The sequence below is a fragment of the Antechinus flavipes genome, chromosome 2 (assembly GCF_016432865.1).
Source record: "Antechinus flavipes isolate AdamAnt ecotype Samford, QLD, Australia chromosome 2, AdamAnt_v2, whole genome shotgun sequence".
Lineage (NCBI taxonomy): Eukaryota > Metazoa > Chordata > Mammalia > Dasyuromorphia > Dasyuridae > Antechinus > Antechinus flavipes.
Window position 1 is genome coordinate 167,762,898 of NC_067399.1, and position 26,452 is coordinate 167,789,349.

Below are 26,452 nucleotides of genomic sequence, written 5' to 3' on the forward strand. Positions count from 1 at the left end.
TCAAGCAAAGTGTAGGGCAATTAATTTCTCCTTCTGTCTTCTCTTTGCTTCATTTTGCTTGTGCAATTTTAATCTTTTTTCTTCATTCTTTTCTTTATAATTTTTCTGCTTCTTCTTTTCTTTCTTATTTAAAAAAAGGTTGGGATATCTCTAAAGAACCAATTTTGCTGTAGCACTCTTCTTATAGACAATAGGCCAGTTGATTAAAACTTTATTGTAGTTTCTAAATCAAAGGGTGGTTTGAATGACTGATGGTCAGCAGTTTCATACTATTTTTTTTCATTAACTAGAAAGGAAGCATTCTTATCGCCTGCTCTCTAAAGACAGTTCATACCTTATAGTATCAGATATATAAAACATATTGAGGCAAATTTTGGATTCCCATTTTCTTTTGATACATTGAATTATAAAAAAAAAAAATCATACACTCACAGTGATATCTCAAGACCACAAAGTCCACTATTATGCATGCAGTCAATATTTCTGTTGTTGTTGCTTGTTCTTTGTTTTCAAAGAGAACTATGACATAAGGGTGGGGATGCCATGACAGGCAAGTGAATTTGAATTTAAGTAAAGGAGGGCTATACAAAGTCACCTGCCTCACTTTCCCCTCCAGAGCCAACTAGGGCCAGAGGCAGTCAATATTATCTTGAAGTGGAGGGTTATTTACTTTAGGTTTAAGTAGAATCCAGACTTTTAAAGTTAGAACAAGTGGAATGGAACTCTTGTTTGAGAATCATTATGCCTAAGATCAAATCCTAGCCTTGTTACTAATTCTGATGGACCTTAAACAAGATGTTTCACTCCTCTGAGACTAGGTTTCTACATGTGGAAAATGAGGTAGTCAGACTACATAAAGCTCCAACGTTCCTTTTAGTTCTAAAGGTCAGTCCCTACTTCAACACTGGAATACTAACAGAAAGATGTATGATAGGAGTTTTAAAAATGGGTCAATCATGTGATCAGATTGAGGGATTATTCTTGGAAAATCTATATGTTCCATTAGCTTCTGCACAATATTAAGCACTCTTCCTCTCTACTTTTTACCTACTCTGTATGTATCTTATATGTACATAGCTATTTACACATTGTCTCACCCATTTGAACATATGTTCTTTGAAGACAAAAACTGTTTTTACTTTTTTCTGTTTCCCTAGGGCTTAACACAGTACCTAACACATAGTAAGTGATTAATGCTTACAGTGGTAAACGGAGTTTTTATATCAATAAAATCATAGATCTAATGGAATATAATGGAATTTTCACCCCTTTTATTCTTCACAATCAATCAGAGTTAGCTAATCAGCCACTTCAATGATCAATTCTCTTTTGCCTTTGACCTTTTTTCTTCATGACTTTCTGCTCATACTGTCTTAGAAAATTATTATTTTCTCTCTCTTTCAGAAATAACCTCTACGAAGACAAGTACTATTTCATTTTTAGCATTATATCTCCAGTGTTTAGTACTACCCCTGACTCATGGTATTGTGCTACATAAATGCTTGTTAATTAATTGGTTTTCTACTCTTGCTTTCCTGTTGTCAAGTATTTCTGGAGAAAGTTATAATATTTGATTGGCTGGTATCACTAAAAACTCATGCTTCCAACCCTAATTTAGGATTACTCTCCTTTCTTAAAATTTTCTCCCTCAAAGCAATTTGGAACTATACTCAAAGGGCTATCAAACTGTATGTATCTTTTGTTCAAACAATGTCTCTACTGGGCTTATATCCTAAAGAGACCACATATGCAAAAATGTTTGTGGCACCCATTCTTATAGTGGCAAGAAACTGGAAACTGTAGATGCCCATCAGTTGGAAAATGGCTGAATAAATTGTGGTACATGAATGTTATGGAATATTATTGTTCTATGAGAAACGACCAGCAGGATGATTTCAGAGAGGCCTGGAGAGACTTACATGAACTGATGCTAAGTGAACATTGTACACAGTGACAAGATTATGTGATAATCAAATCTGATGGATGTAGCTTTTTTCAGCTTTGAGATGATTCAGGCCAGTTTCTAATAGTCTTGTGATGAAGAGAGCCATAAAGAGAGAAGACTGTGAAACTGAGTGTGGATCACAACATAGCACTCTTTTTATTCTTGTTTGCTTGTATTTTGTTTTCTTTTTCATTTTTTCCCTTTTTGATCTGATTTTTCTTGTGCAGCATGATGATTTTAGAAATATGTATAAAAGAATTGCTTATGTTTAATATATATATATTGAATTGCTTGTCATCTAAAGGAGGGAGTGAGGAAGGAGGAAGGGGAAATTTGGAACACAAGGTTTTGCAAGGGAGTCAATGTTGAAAAATTATCCATGAATATAATTTGAAAATAAAAAATTTTAATAAAAAATATTTTAACCTCAATTTTTTTTCTCCTTTGTTTGGCAATATATTCAAATATTGTACATTGTATTATTTCTCTATTATCTCTAGTTCCTTTTCCCCCTAAGCTCCCCATCTCTCCCGCTAACTCTCCTTTTTATCATGTCCTAAATATAGGCATTTCCCAGAATTTTTTTCTTAGTCTACACTTTTCTTCTCCTTATATTCTTTTCAGTAAGTTCATCTATTTTCACAGCTTCAACTATCACTTTTACATTAGTGTCTCTTATGCATTTGGACTCATGCCCATGACTAGTAAATCATCAGGCTTGGGAACAGGCAATCACTTCCAGGTACAGAAGAGTAGAGTTAGTCAGAATTCAAGCAAACACAATCAAATGGCCAAGCATGGTGAGCATCAGTGTTTTTTGAAAGCGCCCGTACACCCAAGGTTTAAGATGGAAACAAGCTGTTTGTTAAGAACTGAGATTCAAATCAGGAAATCAATATCAGATGATGAGAAAAGGTATGACATGTCAGGAAATCAGCCTTTGACTGATTTGACTTGTAATCATAAAGCTTCAGCCCCTTTCATCATGGCTGTGTGGATTCTCCAACTTTACTCTATGGTCAAGGGATATGTCTACCTCTTTCCCTTGTGACTAATTCCCATCATGTAATGGTTTCCAAGCTTACATGTCTAGCCCTCGTTTCTTTCTGAATTTCAGACCAATTTCCTCCTAGACTTCATGATATAGTGGAAAGAGCATTGGCTTTGAAGTCAAGAGACTGACAGTTTCTTCTTTTATGAAAGAAGAAGCCTTTCAAGTCCCTTCCAGATCTAAATCTATGACCCTCTGATCTATGTCTGGATGTCTAACCACAATCCCAAACTTAGTTGCCTAAAAATAAACTCATTAATTTTCTCCTACAAAATTAGCACTCTTTCTACTGACTTTCCTTTTTTTAATTAAATACCCACTCACCCAGTATTGAAATTTTCAAATCATTTTTGTACCTTTTTTTTTCCTTTCTCCCCAACCACATCCAATTTACTGCAGTGTCCTGTCAATTTTTTTTCTCTACAACATCTTTTAATACCCATCCTGTCTCCTTTCTATTCCCATTGCTTAGTTCAAACTATCATTATCTCTTTGTAATAGTCTCCCAGCTTAGTTCCCTATCATCAGTTTCTTATCCTTGAAATTCATCCTATACATGCTGCCAGACTTAATATCCTTAAAATACAGTTCTCACCATATCAGTCCCCCTTCTCAAAAACTTTCAAAAGTATTTCATTGTCTACCAAATTAAGTCTAAATTCCTTAAACTGGCATTCAAAACTCTCCACAATATGGCTCCCCGAACCTTCTACATATACTTGGCATTCCAGCCAAACTATCTGGTATTCCTTGAATATTCTCTGTCCTCTTTTGCCTCTGTTTCTTTGCTTTTCCATCTGCCTGAAGTAATTTCCCTACATATACACATCTGCTAAAAATAATCCTAACATCTTTCAAGGCCATTTTCAAATGACTTTTCAGCAAAACTTTCCTGACCCTCCCAAATTGCTCTTTTCTGAGAGCCACCCATAACACCTTATACCTCATTTTTGGAGACCACATAATCTTGTCTTGTATCAGTTATCTATGTCCACATAATCCCTGCCCTTTTCACCCTGATCAGATTATAAATTTTGGGAGGGCAGGATCATTTTCTTAGCATCTACTCCAGGACATAGGAAATGTTCAATAAAGAGTTGTTTATTGTCACCACAGATGGCACAAGAAAAGCCTGCTCTGGGTTGTTACTAGGGAGGACCTCATATATAAGCAGAGTAAGTACTGATCTATTTGGTGTGGATCACTGTCATTTATCTAGTATATTATGGTTTAGAAAAAGCTTTCCATATGGCCTCTCATTTGATCTTCATAATAATTCTGTGAGGTCAAAAGGGTCGAATTATTCTTTTATGAATCAATTGATTAATGAAGAAATGCTTACTATGTACCAGGTACTGTGTTGAGTTCTAGGGATCCAAGTGCCAAGTACAAGTACAATGATTGGTACCATCCTGATTGATAAGGAACTTACATTTTTATGAGAAAGACAAATAGATTTGTTTACACAGCATAAATCAAATATATGTAAAGCAGTCAAATAGGAGTGATTGGGAGTATCAGGAAAAGCTTGATGTACAAGACAATGCTTGAGCTATGTTTTTTTTTTTCTTTTTGTTGTTAATAGTATTTTAGTTGTTCCAAATACATGTAAAGACAGTTTTCAATATTCATTTTTGTAAGACTGTATTCCAAATATTTTTCCCTCTCTCCCTTACCAACACTCTCCCCAGGCCAGGAAGCAATCTGACCTAGGTTAAATATGTACAGTCCTTTGAAATACATTTCCATATTTGTCATGTTATGAAAAAATCAGACCAAAAGGAGAAAAAGAAAACATGAGAAATAAAATACAAAAACAAAAAGGTAAAAATATTATGCTTTGATCATAGTGCTCTCTGTGGATACAATTGACAGTTTTCATTCCAAATCTATTGGAATTGCCTTGAATTACTACATCTCTGAGAAGAGCCAAGTCCATCACGGATGATTGTCATGTAATCCTGTTACTCTATGCAATGTTCTTCTGGTTCTGTTGAGCTGTATTTTAAAGTAAGAGAGAAACTCTATGAAGTAGAATTAGGAAAAAGTATATTCCAGACAATGGAGAGCAAAGACATAGAGAGGGGAGAAAGAGAGAAATGTTGTGTTTAAAAAACACAGAGAAGACTATTTTCGCTCAAAAGATTCTAAAGTTCCTGATAGAGAAAGATGCTACCTATTTTAAGAGAAGGGAAGTAATTTGACTATATCCACATACATACTAAGTGGCAGGCAAAGATTTGAACTCAAAACTTCTTTTCACATACACAGACACACACACACACACACACACACACACACACACACACACACACACACACCATGCCCAAAATTATTTTCTTTTTTTTTTGATAATGATTTGAAAATTCTTTAATAAGAAAGTCTTCCATTTTCGAAGACATAAGTACTTCAAAATCTTTTGTTAAACAATTAGATGATAGCTTTTGAATGCAAATATTTTACGAATATGAATTCATTCTGAAGTGTGATTTTAATATTCTGTACATTAATGAAAGGAAGGGGCAACTGTAGGGTACAAGAATGCACTGATGAGTTGGGATTGAATTGCCACTAAAATATACATATTGTTTATTTCATAGTTTTGCCTGCCGTAGTCCTTAATCATTACACTGCACTATTCTTCCATTTAAATGCAGCATGGTAATTATAATAACAATAACAAATAGTTTGTATTTATATAGAATTTAAAGTTCATAAAGTGTTTTATAAATAAGATTTCATTTGATTTTCCTAACAGCTATTTGAGATAGGTACTGTAGTTATTAATGTCTACATTTTATAGAGGAAGAAAAAGGTTGAGGTTAAATAATTTGTCTAAGATCATACAATTTGTAACCCAGGTCTTCTTGAGATGAAGCATAAATATTTTCCAATATAACACAAAATACCTATTGTTCCTCAGTGTTCTCAACAAGGCTGTACTCTAAACTAATGACAGTAGATTTGTGTATGGTAAAGAAAACTTCAAAAATAAGCATCACAAGTGAAGTATATGGTGTGATGGATATTCAGAAAAGGAATACATTGCTGTTCATATAATAATAAAATCTAGTATTGATATACTTTATAAATATTTTCTCAATCTATTCTTGGTAGGTACCATTATTGATACAGGGCAGTGAAGGTGATAAGCAGTCTAATTGTATTAGAAGTAAACACCCTCAGAATTCTGCAATGCATTTTAAAAGACTTTGATTTACATTTTTAATAGTCATTCCAAATACTGGATGATGCATTGTTACTGAGAGTTACTTGATTCTATAAAGGCTGCCCTGCTTTACACTATTTAATATAAATCCAAAAAAAGAGGTAGAAAGAGGAGAAGCTGTTATAGTATTACTTGTAAATTATGTAATCCTTTAAAAAATGACAACTAATAAACAATCTTTTTGTACTTTGTTGTAATATTCCTTTTTTTTTAATTTTCAGAGTCCTAATGAGCCCCTTCTTTCACAACTTAGATAGGAATGAAAGCTTTTTACCATCTCCCTGAGCATTCTATTAGATTGGTTCCAGTACATGGGGGTAGAAAGTCAGACTTAAACACTGATTTAAAACCAATTCAAATAAAATTGAACATATTAAAGGAACTTTAAGAAAAAACATTTTCAGTTTTTTAAAAAAAACCTTTTCATCTTTTTACATAAAGATGAAGAAAAGGCAGCTAGATGGTGGAGAAGATAAAACACTAGCCTTAAATGAGGAGGATCTGAATTCAAATCTAGCCTCGTGTCTTAAGGTGTTAAAATGTTAAATCTAATAGATCCTTCTTTTATTAGCATTATGATTAGTTATAATTCCTGAGTCCTATGTTCTTCCATTCTTTCCCTCCTTTTAGATGCTGTTCTCAAAACATAATTGAGCCAATAATTTGGCAAAACAGTGAAAGTTGTTAGCTAACTGCTACGAGGCATTTCAGTCAGCAAGAATGCCATCCAGGAGATTCATGGCTGAAGAAATGCATAAACAGCAGCCACTCTCATCCAGAGAAGTTTTATTGGAGATGAAGTTTGGAGTTCTGCAAGGTCTGATTTATTATAGGGGAGATCAATGTGAAAACACTGTCAAGCTTCTGGAACTAGCGAGATATTTAGATCGCTCCACTCATGTACATCATATTTATGAAAGGAACAGGAAACTGGCCGATTATATATTAGAAAATCCTGGAAGACAAACTACAGTCTTTCCAAACAAAGCCTTTTATGAACTAGAATCCAAAAGGCTTCCTTCATCAGTACTTTGTGAATGGGGACACAGCCAGCTTCCTAATATACTCCCATTTTGAAAAAAAATTTCATTAATCTTGAAATGTTCCTAGTTTTTAATTGCAAATTGCCCCACTTTCTCTAGTAACCAGAAAATAGTCCTGATTTGAGGGGGATCAGGAAGGGATTATCCAACAATATAGGCTATGTCAATAGTTCTTAGTAAATTTTAGATCATACTGAAGTGGTTCTTGCAAGGAAAAAAAACAACAGACTGGACACTAACATTCATACTGATACTTATCCCCAAAGGTAATATTTCTGTCTCCTTTTGCAGTGATATATAATAGTTTTTGTATAACTAAATCGAATCACTTTCAAGGACCTTAATGTATCTCCCAGAGTGATTGGTTATCTAATAAAGTTTTAAATAATCTTATCTATCAACCAGAGAGGAGGATGTTGTGCTACAACAAAATCAAAATTGCAAAGGATACTTCTCCAATCAATCATATCTGTTATGCCACAGTTTTCTTTTGTTTTCCTGCCTCAGTTTCCCTAAATTGTTCTGACTCAGTTTCCCTAAATTGGTCTCAGTTTCCTGGAATTGTTCTACCTCAGTCCCCCTAGTTGCAACCCCCTTTCCTGTTCATTAGGACTGAGATAATTAGGGCTGTGGAGATCTGGCCATTCTGTCATTCCAAAAGAGTCATAAAAGTCCATATGTCCTATCTCAGATGCCTAATTGGCATCCTTTACCTCTATCTCTCAGACTTCCAGTCTCTAGCTGACTACCTCCTTCACTCCCAATTTATCAGAATTTATGGTCCTATCCCCCAACTTGATAGAATCAGATTGATAGTCCCTTCCTGGAAATTCCTGCTCACCAGAGTTTGGACTCCACCCCTTGCATTTGCTTCCCCTGATCACTAGAGCCCTATACAAATCATTGGCATCTTACATTGGATGCTGAATTATTTGAGATGAAAGTCCAATTCAGGCCTGGGGGCAAAATGGATTCTGCTCTACCCCCAAACAATCTCTTCCTCTCAGAAATTCAAGTAAAATATTAAAAACTCTCTAATCTCTATCTTGCCTCAGTTTCTCCAATATTACATACCACAGGATTTTGCTTAGGCTATCCTACTATACTACTGGGGCTTCTCAGGCACTGACTACACACATTCATAGGCTTAGAGACATTTAGAGTTGAAAAAGGCCTTTCAGAATGTGTAGTCTAAATCCCACATAAAGATGAGAAAAATGAAATCCTCATATTCATTGTCAAATGAGAAGTAGAGAAAAATAATCTTAAAATTTTGAAAATGATTGTAATCGAAAGAGCAATGAATTGAATTTCAGAATATCTGGATTTTGCCCTAGATATGTGCCCATAGTTGTTAGAACCCTCTTCTGGAGCTCATTTTTTTCCCATCCTTAATTTAAGAATTCTAAAGCCCTCAATTCTAGCTGCTCTGTGTTGTGATATCCTATTTATGTTTTTAAGAATCTTAAGTAGCTCTGATCTACCTCATGGATAAAAATAAATTCCTCAGCTTGACATTTAATCCAGCTGCTGAAGTAACTTGCCTAAAATCAGCATTAATGATAGAGCCATAAAGACAACCCAAGTTTCTTTACTCCCAGATAGGGGCCCTTCCCACCAATACTCCCCACTGGAAAGCTCACCTCCACCATCCTATATATTCTGGAATTAAATTTACAGTCTTATCTTTAACTATATTTCTTTTCACTTTACAGAGAATATCAAAGTCATCAGGGTTGACTGACTGTTCAATGGTATCCTGAAGACTTTCCCAAAGCAGTAGTTGTTGTTGAGATTATCAAAATAATGGAGTTGTTTACAGGGATTCAACCTTTCTTCTCCCTTTGGGGAACTTGGTTTCTCTTTGTGTTAAAGGCTTTCTTCCTAAACTGATAGTATAGGTAGTTGAATTTATCAGTATTCAAGCTTTAAAAAGAGTTGATGGGTGATTTTTTTTTTTTTAATGTATACAGAGAAGGCTCAATTTCAATTCTCTTGTTTCTTTTTTCTCCTTTGCCCAGGGCTTCCACTGACTTCAAAAGAAGCTCTAGGCAAGCAGGAGACTCTGAGAATGAGTATCTGACCTAATTAAGCATGAACCTTACAATTTTTCCTTTTTGCTGATGAAAAATTCCCTTTTCTCCACCTGCTTCTCCCAACTTGATTCCTCCTCATTCTTATTTCCTAAGGGAAAGAACCACCCTGTATTTATCCCTTAGAATTTTATTTCCTGAAAGTCAGTCCCAACATTTTAAAGGGAAGCAAAAGAGTATAACTGGATTATAATAATAATATGGTATACTTGGATACTGGGTCCTTCCAATCTCTTTCCCATCTGTGACCTCATCTGATCCTTTGCACACCCAGAGTAACCAAGGATTTTTCAGCATATATGAGGCCTTCTTCTATTCAGGGTGAATGAATTCTCTGAACTTCTCCTCTGTTTCATCAAACATCTACTCACTGCCCACTACACAAAGCCATGGATCAATTGTATGTTCTCATAAGAGCTCAATTCTTCTCCTCCTACAAATTCTTCCCCTTCTTACCCAAGTGCTATCTTTTCTCTAAGGTGCACATCTTCTAAAGGTCTCTTCCAGTTCCACATTCCATGGCTCTCCTGTAACCCATAGAGAATTAACTGTTTTTCTTTGGCTAGGGGGTTCAATAAGAACAATGAGGCTGCTGTTAGGAAAGTCTGGGTTCAAATCCAACTTAAGATAATTAGTAGTCATTTAACTTTTGCATGTCTCTGATGTAATATGATTTTTGTGGTCCCCTGATTTTAGGTGGGGTGGAGGGCTTCTGTTCTTACAATAAATCAGTAATCCTAAATCTTCTGGCTTTGGAGTCTGCTTCAAGGACTTCCCACACTCTCAGTCTAAGAACAACTATCTGTCTGGTTCTGAATAGACCACTCTTCAATTCATTACTAACTGTCAGATTGCTTCTGGCCTCAGGATAGTCTCACAGACCAAACTCCTGAGACAATAGTGATAATCTTGTCAGTGATAACCAAATTCTGGAGACCACTCCTGAACTGCAGAATTAACATGTCAGTGATAGAAAGCTGGATGGGTGGGTTTCTTGCTTCTGTTTCACTACTGAATTCTCCTAAAATTCAGTCCACTTGTAATAGGCTACAATTACAATAAACTCCTTGGCTAAAGAGATGGGTTTAAACTGGCAAAGTCTTTTAAGACACCTCTCAACACTGATCTATGACCCCCCAAACTTTTGGGGCCCCCGTTCCCACCTCAACACCTCAATTGCCTGGTAAAATAATAATAATAATATTACCACTCCTTTTTCTAGGATTGTTGTAAGGATCAAATGAGTGATTTGTAAAGTGCTTAGTAGAGTGGCTGGCACATAGTAAGTGTTATATAAATGCTATCATTATCATTATTGTTATTACTTGCTTTTTTATGACTTTAGACTATTGTAGATGGAAAGGTTAACCATTAAAAGAAATGTCTCCTTTTCAGGGGATTTGGTTATTCTTAAGCAAATGATCTCTGTTGTTGTTTATTTGTTGTTGTTTGCTATTTTGTGCCAACGTATAACTAATTCCCTGTTGTGGTATCCCATTTATGTTTTTAAGAATCTTCAGTAGCTCCCAATTACCTCATGAATAAAAATAGCTTGACATTTAAAATTCCTACAATCTGGCTCTATCTTACCCTCACAGACATGTTTCACAATACCCCCCATTTACACACTCTACATTACAGCTAACCCAACCTACCTGCTGTTCTTTGAAATTTGGCCTTTCATTTACTGCCTCTGCCTTTGTATTGGCTGTCCTCCATTCCAGGAATGTACCCCTTTGTACATTCCTCTGTGTCACTTTATTTTAAGGTTTAGCAATGTGTCACAAACTATAAGAAGTTGTATCTAGTCAACAGAAAAAAAAAAAAGCGTAATTTTTTTTTTTTTGTCATTAAATAGTACAAAGAAATTAGAGAAACAAATCACAAATCCAGCACAGAGGTATAATACATTAGTAATGGGAGATTTCAATTGTCCAAAAATAAAGTGAAACTATTTTCACCAAAAGCAGAGTAGATATTTTCTTAGTTGCTTTAATAAGATACTTATTTTCCAAAAGGAGAATGAACCAATAAGGAGGAATTCTGTATTAGGTCTGCTTCTCACTGATGAAAAACTAATTACTTGGATTAAAAAGATCTGACTATGAGAGTTTGTGATAAGGAAACAGAAAGATATAGTTTGAAAAACAAAGTTCAGAGAAAAGCTAGGTATGATCTAATGGACTAAAATTCTATGAGAGATGCCAGGCTAGTAGAAATGGGAAATTTAAGAATGAAATTCTGAGGACACAAAGGGAAATATTTTGAGTAAAGAGGGGGAAGGAGGAAGGAGTTATCTAAAGAGATCAATGTGGATGCATAGGAAACTCACTTGCAAACTTAAACTTTTAAAAGATAAAGACAAAAAAAAAAAAAAAAGAGGAGAAAAGGCTGGTAATTGGGGATGAATGTGATTACTACATAGTCCTATAGAAAAGGTGTCAATGATGGGGGTAAAAAAGATCTCAAATTCTTGGTAGCTGCACAGGCTGTCTATCAGGAAGGGGCATCAACATTACAATTACAATAAACCCTTTGGCTAAAGAGATTGGTTTAAACTGGCAAATTCTTTTGAGACACCTCTCAAAAGGGCCTGAATTACTGTAAATAATCAGGAAATTTAGCTACTTTCCAGACCAGCTGAGTGGAGCATTTACAAGATTATCTTGTCCTTAAGTGGGCTTTTTGTCATCCTTAAGTGGACCTTTATTGCAGTGAGCCCTTATAGAATTCCTTGGGAGTCTAGCACAAGATTATCATGATCCCACAGCTACTGTATCCAGTGAGAAAGCCAAGCTATAGATATCAATCAACTCCAGAAGTTTGGTTTTTTTTTTTTCTCCTATAAAAGAAACTATGAGTACTCCAGTTCTTTGCTAACTTCTTTTAGGGTTGGCCCATTTACCAAGCATCTTAAAGTCTTAATAGCCTGCTTTAATGGTGTCTTATGATGGCATCTTCCCTCTTGTCTCATTTTTATATTTGCAATCTTAGTACCTAGCATTTTACTGAGGCCCACATTAATTCCTAATTTATTGATTAGCTGATGAATTCAACTCATCAGGCGTGGCTGAACTATATTCTCTGATACTGAAAGAAATGATGAATATGATAGTTAAACAATGTCAGTGATGTTTGAAAAATCAAGATTATGGGAAATATTCTGACTTTCAAAATGATAATAATAATAATAATATTTACCATTTATATTTACAGGTTTCATTTGATCCTGGAAAGTTGTACAGTTGAGGAAGCTGAGGACGACAGAGATTAGATGACCTATCTAGGATCACACAGCTGATCAGTGAGGTATAATTAGAAGTCAGGTTTTCCTGACTTCTGACCCAAAGTCTGTCCACTGTACCATCTTAAGAAAAAAAAAAAATGGAAGGAACAGGGTCTGCATTGATTGATGCCTTTCATACAGGAAGAGGACCAAAATGACATTACTATGTTAGGTAGGGAGTAGACAGTAATACAAAGAGAGAGATTTAGAAATGGCTATGAGTAGACAAGCAAGGAGAGCATAGTTGTTAGGTTTGCAACTTGATTAGGAATCCTTAGTGGAAGGCTCCTGGGTATCTATGCTTTTTATTAACATGTTTATCAATGATTTGGATAATAGCATAAATGATGCACTCATCAAATCTGCAAAGAACATAAAGGTTACAGGGAAAATTAAGACACTAGGTGACAGAACCAGGATCTACAAAGATCTTAGCCAGCTTGTACATTGAACTGAATATCATTAGAAGAAATGCAATAAGGATAAATATTAAGCCTAACACTTGGGTCCAAAAAAAGCCATCTTAACCAGCATAAGGTGGAGGAAGTATAGATGGAAAGTATTTGTTCTGAAAACAATAAGGAGATTTTAGTGGCTTGTAAACTCAACATGAATCATAGGTATACTGAAGGTGGCAGCCAAAAAGGTTAATGTAATGTTGGTCTCCATCAAAAGAGGAAGAGCTTCCAAAAATAAAGTGATATAACCACTGTCCTGGTCCAGCCATATCCAGAGTATTGTATTCAGTTTGGCATTTAAAAAAAAAAATGTGTGTATGTGTGTGTGTGTGTGTATTTATATATATATAAAGAATATACCCAGATAGTGAAGGGCCTTGAGTCCACATCATATTGTCTTGGAGGAGCGGAGACATGGTAGGCATGGGGAATGGTAAATATCTTCAAGTACTGAAAGGACTACCAAGTAGAACAGCAATCATGCTTGTTCTGTTTGGATTTGAAGGGCTGGATCAGAAGCAATGATTATAAGTTGCAAAGAGACAAGTTGAAACTTGAAGTCAGGAAGAAAAAGAAAAATCTTTCTAACCAAACTATACAAAAGTGAGATAAATGAGCTTCCTTAATAACTAATAGAATCCCCATCAAGGGCAGCTTCTAAGTAAAAAGCTAGATGACCATGTATCAGTGAGTAATCCTTTGGGGTATGAATTGGACTACATGTCACTGAGGTCTTTTCTAACTATGGATTCTGTTATTCTGATCCCATTAGTAATTACTTTTTTCTTCCTCAATTATAAGCATATACCTTCTGATTATATGTTGTATTCCCCCTCACACCCCCTACCTCCTTACAATAGTATGTAAGCCACTTGAAAGCAGAGATTTTGCTCAGTCCCTGAGTCCTTTGCATCCTCAGTCCCTGGTTCAAGCCTTACTAAATTTAATTTAAATTTAATGCTTACTAGGTATTTGGTTCAATTGGATTTCCAATGGATAATTGTCCATGTGTTCAAGTGATTCAAATCCCTGATTGCTATTTAACCCTTTTAAAATTTCCAGAGCCTGACATTTCTTCTAGTACCTCTTTCCTCTTACCACAAAGTGTGACATGCTGTGGGAGAACAGCGGAGTACAGTGCCAGTCACAGAGTAGGTGCTTAATACATGTTTATTGATCTGTTGCTTAATCCTGACAATAGAGATCTGTTGACTTAATCCTGAATCCTGATTCATTGTCCAAACTGTAGGATGTAGGATGTAGGACATCCCCTATAAAATGGGAATGCTGATACTTGCCCTTATGAACCCACCAAGGCAAGTGAGGGTCAAATAAAAAGAGTGCAACAAAAGCACTTTTTGAAAGAAAATAAGCTCTAGGGGTACACGAGGCATAATTATAAATGGACTTTATGCCACCAACAATCTCAGCATCACAATGCACTTGGAAAACTGGAGCATCTGTATTACTATCTCTGTAAGGGTTGGGGGGGAAGGGGGGTTGGATGGGGAGGGAGGAGAGAATCATGTGTAGTTAATGCCACACACACAAGCTTCAGATCTGACACCTTTCCCCATGATTAGCCTGGATCCTTGCAGAGCTAGACAACTCGCTGACTTCAGAGCTTCCTGTCTTAGTTAAAAAGATACAAATTGCTTCCCTGGTGCATCCTCTCCAGGGAGCAGCACAGGATAAATCAGCCAGATTTGCATGAATTCGTCCTTCAGCATAAACTTCAGGAAAATCTTATTATTTTTTAATCTCATTTCAGTAGGCTCATTTTTAAAGGCAGCTGCATGTTTGTGTTGGGTTTGCTCAGTATGTTGTATTTGCTTCCTGGATGGCACTTATGACTGGGGAACATGAAGAAGGGGAACGAAGAATGAGTGAGTGAGTTAATGAGGACTGTTGTTTGTCGTGTTCAGGATACCTTTTCCTCTGTGTGCATTCAAAACTTCTCATGGCAATAATGCTTTATAGGAACATGTTGTTGTGGAGGAAAGGACAACCATGGAGTCAGAAGACTGGGCCTGAAAGTCCTGCCCCTGTTTGGCCTTGGGTAACTTAACATTTCAGCGGGCCCCAGGTAGCTCTCTTCAGCTGGCAAGCTGCAGTGAGCAACTTCAGAACAAGAAATATCTTTTGCTTTTTTCTTCTTCCTCTTCCCTCCTTTTTTTTGTATCCCCAGTGAGCAGCACAATACCTACCACATAATTAGGTACTTAATAAATGTTTTTTGACTGACTGACTGCCTGATCTACATAGGTAAAATTTTCTCACCTCTTTCCCTTCGTATCTCCTCATTTTCTACCAGTTCAAATTAACCCCTGAAAAACAGGGCTGGAATGAAATTGGATTCAACATTCTCCTCAATCTTGTTCAAACCCCACCCAACTAGTAAAGTTTAGCTCAGATCTAAAGGTAAAGAGATTTTAGGTGAAACAGCCTCTTGTGTTCTAGACAGACAGATCTGAAGAATCAGTCATTTATCTCCAGACCCTCATTAGAATAGATCTACCTATTATTATGATATTAATTCTTCTCGTTAATTGTTAACCCATCAGAGTTGATTGCCACCTGAATGGCATTCTTCCAAGAACATCACCTATTCTTCCAAGCTTCCATATAAGCTTCAAAAAGCCTCCATAGACTAGAGATGTCCAAATGAATGATTCATTTATTAATGATGTCTCTTAAACTTTTTATATGTTGCATAAGACAGATCACAACTTTTTATGTTTTAGTTAGCAGCATATTTGTCTCCATGATTTAGCATAGGCTGTCCTTTTATGGCTGGAAAGAGCTTCATCTTTATTTTCTCCTTCTGACTGCCTAACTTCCTTCAAGGCTTACGTCAAGTACACTTCTTATATGGTCTTTCCAATTCTCCCTCGCTATTGGTATTTCCCTGAAATTTCTTTGTATTTACCTAAAATATATTTTGTATTTATTTACATATAACCATGTAATTTCCCTTGATAGAATGTAAACTCTTTGAGGGTAGGAACAGTCTTGGTTGTTTTTGTACCCTATGTGTCTAGTCCAGACAATATATGCCTATTGCTTAATAAGTGATTGATTGTTCATAGAACATTTGACCTTCTACAGATTAGGGTTCATAGAAAATTTTAACAAGTGGTCATCATGGATTAATTATAGAGCTCCCATTCTTCAATTGATATGAGTCTTTGTCTCAACTGATATTTATTTTTTTCTATAATGGTAAAAACATTCCTTTACTATTAGATTGTAAGTTTTCTGAGGCCAGGAAACTTATCTTTACATCAGTCTGCATCTAGCATCATATACTACATTAAAATGTACTCAAATATTATTCAATATTGAATTAATGAATACTGAGGGGATCTCTTACTGGAGGCTCACATTTGCTTGGGACCATTTTACAAGGATGACAAGTGTTTCCTTCTTTGCAATTTAGCCAGGGGCCATGTAGTAGCATTGACCATTTTCTTCAATAGCCCAGCAGCCTGCACCCATGGCAACTCTACCAACAGCTTTTCTTTTTCATCAAGAAATATTTTATAAAAGACAGATGCCTTAGATTGTTTTCTCCTCCTATCAATATTGGAAATCAGGGTTATATGATAGTGTGCAGTTACTTACCATCTTCTAAAATGCTTTTTCAGATATTCCTACCACAATAAAAGACTTACTATGGGAAAGGCTTACGTAATACTCTTTTTTATTCCAATTATATTAATAAACACTCAACTTTTCCCAGACCCCATACTATCAGTAGAGACATTGAGATTCCACAAATCTTTTGACTCCCAAATTGGCTCTCTTTATGTCAGTGCCTTTGCTTTGTGATCCCCTAAGAACTCTAGTGCTAACATGTTTTCTTTTGGCATATGGTTTCCTTGTATTGTTACAAATGGGAGGATGAAAAAAGCACTTAATGAGAATTAATGGGATCAAGATGGTTAGTCCTGATTTCATTCCTTTCTGTGGGACCTCCACATCTCAGACCTAGCCTAAGACTCAAAGTGGATATAATAAAATCTTCCCTACCTGAAGAACCCTAGGATCATAGATCTAAGCCTTAAAGCAACTTCAGAGGCCATCTGTTCCAATAGTTTAATTTTACTGACAAGTAAACTGAGGCCCAGGGTGAATAAGCAGTTTGTCTATTGCATACGTAGGTAATAAGCATCATGGTTAGCATTTATGGAGGCCTTCTGACTCCATTGTCAGTGAGTGGCTCTGCAAGTATATCTATATATATATATATATATATATACACCTCTATATGAATTATGGACTAGCCAAATATAAATTATAAAATGTTAAAAATTCCTTATCATTCCTTAGATCTAATATACAATATCAACAAACTTTGAAATTAAAGAAATCTTCAAAAAATAACTGAGTATACAAAATAGAAGATATATTTTTATAGGCTTCCCAAAAAAGATATGCCAGTCTAACTGTGCATATTTCTTGTTGGGCCTTCCAGAAAAGTGAGCTGCTGCTCCAACACATATATCTGTATAATAAAACCACTTGGTATGTCCATTTGACAAAAATTTATGTTCTATTTAGTTAAGTTTGGATTTGTAACTAGGAGAGGGATATAGAGTACCTTTAAAAGAGGAAAATAGGCTAATCCAGTATGTCATTATGTATACAGTTCTGCTGGCTGTTGGGTAGTTGAGCCAAGGAAAAATCAAGTCTAGTTCTAAAGTTATGTATGGAGAATGAGCAACAGTTAGCTTGCTCTCACTGGGCCTGTTTGTCTCTGGAATAAGAGTGGAGTTACTGAAACAGCCATTTGGATTTTCAAGGCAACAGTGCCAGTTTTCATTGGGCAAGCATAGGTCAGAGACATGAGATATATTCTGTAGCCAAAACTTAACAGCATGAGTTATAAAACACAGAAGCATAAAGATGTAAAAGGACAAAACAGAAAAACACAGCCAGAAGTTAGGCAAGAATTCCCCAAACAGAATGTCTAAAAAAGCTTATACACAAAATGTTTTTTTTTTTTTTCATTTTGACCCCATGGAGTGGATTTCTAAATCTATTATTGTAGATTTAGAGCTGGAATATATCTTAGAAGTAACTCTTTTGTTCTATAGATAGGTTTCTATGGAATTTACAGAAAGGAAAAATGACTTACCCAGAATCACACATCTAATATCTGGAAGAGTAAAGATTCAAACTGAGGTCCTGGGAGTCCAGCTCCACTAATTGTTTGTTCCTTTGGTTCATGCTACCTTTAATAGATACACACACACACACACACACACACACACACACATATCTGTATAGAAATATAATTAATTATCTCCAAACACAAACATTTTGGTATACAAGAAAGAACAAGAAAGAAGATTATAAAAGAAACTTCAAGAAACCATAAATATATTATGTACACTTTATTTTCTGAGAAGCACTTGTGGATAGATATAACTTTTGTTTGTGTGTTTCCTTTCTTTCTTCTTCTCTAATTTTAATATGATATGACCTTTTACGTTTAGACCATATGTCTGCTTGGCATCTATTGTTGTATGTTATGCTTCTTGTTAATGGCCCTTTCATTCTTAATTTTGAGGCCTAGCCTTTAGATGAACTTTATCTGTGGATGTGTCCACGACACATTTTCCATAAATAGCTATGTTCATACTGTGATGAGCATATATAGAAAATGACACTATTACAAAATTCAGAAGAAAAAAAAATGTTTAATATCAAGGATAAACGAGCTAACTAAAAGAAAAGGACAAATCTTCTTCTATCCAGTGTGAGGAGAATATTATTGGTCCTAGAGTATGAAAATTAGAGATTGAATCTGGTTTCAAATACATATTAATTCAATGATGATGAACAAGAGTTTGTTTTATTTTGTTTTTCTTTTTTAAAGGAAAGTGCACTGTGTAGGTTTTTCTTTAAATTGTTATAAAATATATAATGTCCTGGAGAAGATCTCAAACTCAGTATATCCAATACAAAACTCTAGAATACTAACCCCTAAATTTCTTCCTTTTTCCAAACCTTCCTATCTGTCAAAGGCATCACCATTTTTCCAAGTTTCCCAGGTATGTAATTTTGATACTATCCTTGACCTTAACTGTCCTTCCCACATGGCCAAACTTGCTGTTTATAATTCCTCCCATTTAAATCCTTTTTTCTATTCACACAAATACTACCTTAGCTGAAGCCTATTTCACCTTTCCCCTAGATTATTGCAAGTCTCCAAATTGATCTCCTTAACAATCTTTCCCCATGCCAATCTACCTTCTATATAGAATGTCAAAGTGAAATTCCTTATATTCATCTCTGAGCATGTAATGCTTCTAATCAATAAATGTCAAAGACTACCTTTCATTTCTAAAATCAAATATAAATGCCTCTGCTTGGCTTCTCACAGCCTGCTTCCAGCCTCACTAGACATTTCTCTCTTTGTGATCCAGCCAAATTGGCCTTTTTTTTCTGTTCCTTACATAAAATACAAGATATTTTGTCTGTGTACCTTTATACTGGTCTTCTGTATTTGGAATGCACACCCTCCTCATTGCTACTTCACAAAACTAATTTCTTTCTTCTTCAAGATATATTACTTTGTACATAAAGTTTCCCCCATTCCTCCCTAACTATTTTGTATCTACCTTCCTTGTATGTTATCCTCTGCATATGTATTCTGTATATACCTTTACATATACCTATTGTCTCTCCCATTAGAATATAATATTGTTCCTTATGTGTAAGGATTGTTTTATTCTCTGTATCTCCAGTACCTGGCATATAGATAAAGTGTAAATGTCTGACTGTTATTGTAATATATATATATATATATATATATATAATATATATATATATACACATACATACATATACATATATATATTTGCCAAGGCAGTTGGAATTAAGTGACTTACCCAGGGACACAGCTAGGCAGTGTTAAGTGTCTGAGACCAGATTTGAATTCAGGTACTCCTGACTTCAGGACTGGTGCTCTATCCACTGCACTACCTACCTGCCCCTGTGATATATTTTTAACAAATAACTGTACCAAACAAACTGTGACACAGTTTTATAGGTTTAGATATTCAAGGGCAACTTTATTTCTTGGTATTTGACCAACAATTAAAACACACTGCTAATAGGTAAATAATGATAGCATAATTGTGACATTATGGTTTGAATAACCAGGTTTCTATGCCATTGATGTGATTAATTAAGATGAATATTCTAGCATCCTTTTCCACTAAATTATAACTTTTTTCCAAAAGTAGACATTTTACTTAGATAAGTAAACATTAATATTAATCACTATATTTAAAATACAAAGTAACAATTTATAACAATATTTAAATCACTAGGACTTAGTTATTATGAAGATCACATTTATCTGTATTGTGGTTCAAAAGGCAAATTGTTTCCTGGGAACCTATGCCAACACTGGGCCCAGACCAAATTATATTCTGCTTTGAACAGAGGTTTTGTTTGTGAACTATTGGAGTGTGACAGTGAGACCAATGCTAAGAAGCTGAAGAATTATTTCCAGCCACTGCAAACCATCTCTGAACTATCTGTCCTCTCCATATGATATTCTTTTTTGTTGTTGTTTTACTCCATAATAGATTTAAGATCTAGGTGTTCTGTCAACTACCACTTTTTTGTTTAAAAAGTCAGCTGAAAGTGAACCTATGTAAAAGTGGTGTCCTCTGTCTTCAAATGATGTAGTCTACCAAGATGTTATAACTTTGATACTTTTGTCAGATAATATAACTCTTTGCAATATGGAAACAAAAGTATAAAATAAGTGTAAACAATTGCTGGATACCTCTTTTGAATCAATAGATCAATCAAAGGCACAAAGTGAATCCCAACAATTTATCTAGTCAAATTGGGAAAGAATGTTTTCAGCATTTTGATGGAATGAGAAGTCAGGATTGTGTGTGGGAAAAAGTGAAGAACTTAGATTCTAAAGTAGATCAAGCCCTATAGAGCTCAGTTTTGGCTTCTCTGGAGTCACATGATTTTAGATAAGGCCTGGACTATGTGGCCAAAGAAAGCTGTATATCACCTTCTCTACTACATTTCATTAGGGGAACAGTAGATTTATGTGACCAATCACAACATATAGAGGGTGGAATTTTGGAGGTTCTTTGTCTGAAATGTATAAAAGCTGTAAGCATTTTCAAGGCTCTGGTCCTACCCTGCTATGAAATTTTGCTCGCAGACCAGGATGGGGTCCGCTTCTTGAGATTCTAATAAATAATTCTTCTTTCTATGAGTGATCTCTGTAGTAGTCAATATGGTTAGGTATTTTAGTCCCAAACAATTGGGAACAGGACTGATAGAAAAAATTAAAATCAATTCTATAACCAACATATTTCAGAGAAGGAGATTTTGGCAGGAATAATATTCCTACCACAAGTCAGGAAGTAGAAGAGAGATGGATGGAAGTGGAGAGGGTAGGAAAGGGAAGAAGTAAATTCAGAGGAAAAATCACACTCCTTTCCCCACAGTCACTATTGACCACATCATTGAAGAAATTAGACCAGTGGAGATAGGACAAATTAAACACTCTGAGGACAGCTTTGGAAGCATGACTTCTTCAGTGTAGCAATAGGGTCAGCTTTGGAACTCTACAAGAACCCAAACTTTACATACCTCAGGGTGAAATGCAAGAATATTCTAGGAAGAAAAAAAAAGACTTTGGTTGTGGGTAAACTCTGTAAAAACAAAACAAAACTGTGTTCCATTTAAAATTATCACTGAAATTGTCCCCTTTTAATCAGTAAAATTAACACTCTAAAACTGTGTTCCCTTTTGATTTGTAAAGAAGGGAGATTTGAGTCTCAGGCTTCATTCAACTGGGCCTTTCTAAGGCAAATCACCCTACTGATCTTTTGGGGGTGCCAGACCCTTTGCAGGAAATTCCACTTGGAGATTTGGGTCTGATTTTGATAAGCATCTAGGCCTGGGAACTTAGGTTTTCTTTTCAACCTGAAACCTGAGCCTCAATATTGCTTTTTTTTTTTTTTAATAGCTTTTTATTTACAAGTTATATGCATGGGTGATTTTACAGTATTGACAAATGCCAAACCTTTTGTTCCAATTTTTCCCCTCCTTCACCCCACCCCTTCCTACAGATGGCAGATTGGCCAATACATATTAAATATGTTAAAGTATAAACTAAATACAATATAAGTATACATGTGCAAACAGTTATTTTGCTCTACAAAAAGAATCGGACTTTGAAATAGAGTAAAATTAGCTTGTGAAGGAAATAAAAAATGCGGGTGAACAAAAATAGAGAGATCGGGAATTCTATGTAGTGGTTCATAGTCATCTTCCAGACTTCTTTCGCTGGGTGTAGCTGGTTCAACTCATTACTGCTCTATTGGACTGATTTGGTTCATCTCATTGCTGAAGATGGCCATGTCCATCAGAATTGATCATCATATAGTATTGTTGAAGTATATAATGATCTCCTGGTCTTGCTCATTTCACTCAGCATCAGTTCATGTAAGTCTCTCCAGGCCTTTCTGAAATCATCCTGTTGGTCATTTCTTACTGAACAATAATATTCCATAATATTCATATACCACAATTTATTCAGCCATTCTCCAATTGATGGACATCTACTCAGTTTCCAGTTTCTGGCCACTACAAAGAGGGCTGCCACAAACATTCTTGCACATACATGTCTTTTCCCCTTCTTTAAAATCTCTTTGGGTCAATATTCCATTTTTTTTTTTTAATAATTTTTTATTGATAGAACGCATGCCAGGGTAATTTTTTACAGCATTATCCCTTGCATTCATTTCTGTTCTGATTTTTCCCCTCCCTCCCTCCACCCCTTCCCCCAGATGGCAAGAGTCCTTTACATGTTGAATGGGTTGCAGTATATCCTAGATACAATATATGTGTGCAGAACCAAACAGTTTTCTTGTTGCACAGGGAGAATTGAATTCAGAAGGTATAAATAACCGGGGAGGAAAAACAAAAATGCAAGCAGTTTATGTTCATTTCCAGTGTTCTTTCTCTGGGTGTAGCTGCTTCTGTCCATCTTTGATCAATTAAGGCTCTCTTTATCAAAGAGGTCCACTTCCATCAGAATACATCCTCAAACAGTATCATTGTTGAGGTATATAATGATCTCCTGGTTCTGCTCATTTCACTTAGCATCAGTTCATGTAAGTCTCGCCAGTCCTCTCTGTATTCATCCTGCTGGTCATTCCTTACAGAACAATAATATTCCATAACGTTCATATACCACGATTTACTCAACCATTCTCCAATTGATGGGCATCCATTCATTTTCCAGCTTCTAGCCACTACAAACAGGGCTGCCACAAACATTTTGGCACATACAGGTCCCTTTCCCTTCTTTAGTATCTCTTTGGGGTATAAGCCCAGTAGAAACACTGCTGGATCAAAGGGTATGCACAATTTGATAACTTTTTGAGCATAGTTCCAAGTTGCTCTCCAGAATGGCTGGATGTGTTCACAATTCCACCAACAATGTAGCATTGTCCCTGTTTTCCCACATCCCCTCCAACATTCCACATTATCTTTCCCTGTCACTCTAGCCAATCTGACAGGTGTAACACTTGTACCTTAGAACTAGAAAGCTATTCTATCATTTCAGTTTTGAAAAATCAACTAATGATGTCCTTAGGTAAATAAATGCATCTATCTAACATTTTTTTTAAACTAATTTTAATTATAAAAACTGCTTTCCCTTTTTCAACTGTGCAAATGTTTCCATTGTTAACAAAGAAAGGAAAAATCTTCTGTGAAACAAATTGGAAAGATGACATCAATTTAACACAACCATTTGGGGTTAGTACAGAATGACAGGACAGCAGGAAGCAGTTAAAAAGCTTCCCCTTGACAATCAAGGCCCAGCAATTTTGATGTCTCCTCCCAAACAGGCTCTTGTCTGACAAAGAACCTGTTTCCATAATGACCTCTAAAAGACTTTTCATTTTGACCTACTGACTAATTTGTTTTTCTAACCAAAGCATATCAGCAGGGGCTGAATGTATCTCTAGAACAATTGTCAGTTGCCCAACAAATGGAAGGCAAATAGGATTGTTATCTTTTTTTAAGTTAAAAGAATTTTTTTTTCACTCCATTCTTAAGACTCTGAGACACTGCTTTTCCCCCTTTCCATATTCATGTATGAATTGTTGCCTCAAAGTTCCTACAAGGTTTGAGGCTTCAGAATTAAATATTTTTTTCAAAATTCCATTTTGGTAACAGAATCATGTTGGCAGAAGCACCTGGTGGCCCAGTAGACAGAACACTGGGTTTGGAGTCAAAAAATCTGAGCTCAGATCTGGCTTGAGACATTTAGTAGCTGTGTGATCCAAGGCAAATTCTTGAAACTTTGTATGGGCTGTATAAGACCCCAGGTTCTTGGTAGTTGTGCAGGTTATAAGAAAGAACATTAAAAGAAGAGGGCCTGAATTTTACTGTCCAAGCTACTTCCTGAGGCAAGTAAAGAGGAATACTTATAGGATTATCTCTTCTTAAGTAGAACTTTTGTTTTTAATTAGGTCTTTGTTTTCTTTTTTTTTTTTCTTTTTTTTTTTTAATTTTTTATTTAATAATTACATTATATTGACACTCGTTTCTGTTCCGATTTTTTCCCCCCTCCCTCCCTCCACCCCCTCCCCTAGATGGCAAGCAGTCCTTTATATGTTGGATATGTTGCAGTATATCCTAGATACAATATATGTTTGCAGAACCGAACAGTTCTCTTGTTGCGTAGGGAGAATTGGATTCAGAAGGTATAAATAATCCGGGAAGAAAAACAAAAATGCAGATAGTTTACATTCGTTTCCCAGTGTTCTTTCTTTGGGTGTAGCTGCTTTTGTCCATCATTTATCAGTTGAAACTCAGGTCTCTTTGTCAAAGAAATCCACTTCCATCAAAATATGTCCTCATACAATATCGTTGTTGTCGAAGTGTATAATGATCTCCTGGTTCTGCTCATTTCACTTAGCATCAGTTCATGTAAGTCTCGCCAGTCCTCTCTGTATTCATCCTGCTGGTCATTTCTTACAGAACAATAATATTCCATAACATTCATATACCACAATTTACCCAGCCATTCTCCAATTGATGGGCATCCATTCATTTTCCAGTTTCTAGCCACTACAAACAGGGCTGCTACAAACATTTTGGCACATACAGGTCCCTTTCCCTTCTTTAGTATTTCTTTGGGATATAAGCCCAATAGAAACACTGCTGGATCAAAGGGTATGCACAATTTGATAATTTTGTGGGCATAATTCCAGATTGCTCTCCAGAATGGTTGGATTCGTTCACAACTCCACCAACAATGCATTAATGTCCCAGTTTTCCCGCATCCCCTCCAACATTCATCATTATTTTTTCCTGTCATCTTAGCCAATCTGACAGGTGTGTAGTGGTATCTCAGGGTTGTCTTAATTTGCATTTCTCTGATCAATAATGATTTGGAACACTCTTTCATATGAGTGGTAATAGTTTCAATCTCATCCTCTGAAAATTGTCTGTTCATATCCTTTGACCATTTATCAATTGGAGAATGGCTTGATTTCTTATAAATTTGAGTCAGTTCTCTATATATTTTAGAAATGAGGCCTTTATCAGAACCTTTAACTGTGAAAATGTTTTCCCAGTTTGTTGCTTCCCTTCTAATCTTGTTTGCATTAGTTTTATTTGTACAAAAGCTTTTTAATTTGATGTAATCGAAATTTTCTATTCTGTGATCAGTAATGGTCTCTAGTTCATCTTTGGTCACAAATTTCTTTCTCCTCCACAAGTCTGAGAGATAAACTATTCTATGTTCCTCTAATTTATTTATAGTCTCGTTCTTTATGCCTAGGTCATAGACCCATTTTGATCTTATCTTGGTATATGGTGTTAAGTGTGGGTCCATGCCTAATTTCTGCCATACTAATTTCCAATTATCCCAGCAGTTTTTATCAAATAATGAATTCTTTTCCCAGAAGTTAGGGGCTTTGGGTTTGTCAAACACTAGATTGCTATAATTGACTATTCTGTCTTGTGAGCCTAGCCTTTTCCACTGATCCACTAATCTATTTCTTAGCCAATACCAAATGGTTTTGGTGACTGCTGCTTTATAATATAATTTTAGATCAGGTACAGCTAGGCCACCTTCATTTGATTTTTTTTTCATTAATTCCCTTGAGATTCTCGACTTTTTATTGTTCCATATGAATTTTGTTGTTATTTTTTCTAGATCAATAAAATATTTTCTTGGAAGTCTGATTGGTATAGCACTAAATAAATAGATTAGTTTAGGGAGTATTGTCATCTTTATTATGTTCGCTCGGCCGATCCAAGAGCACTTAATAT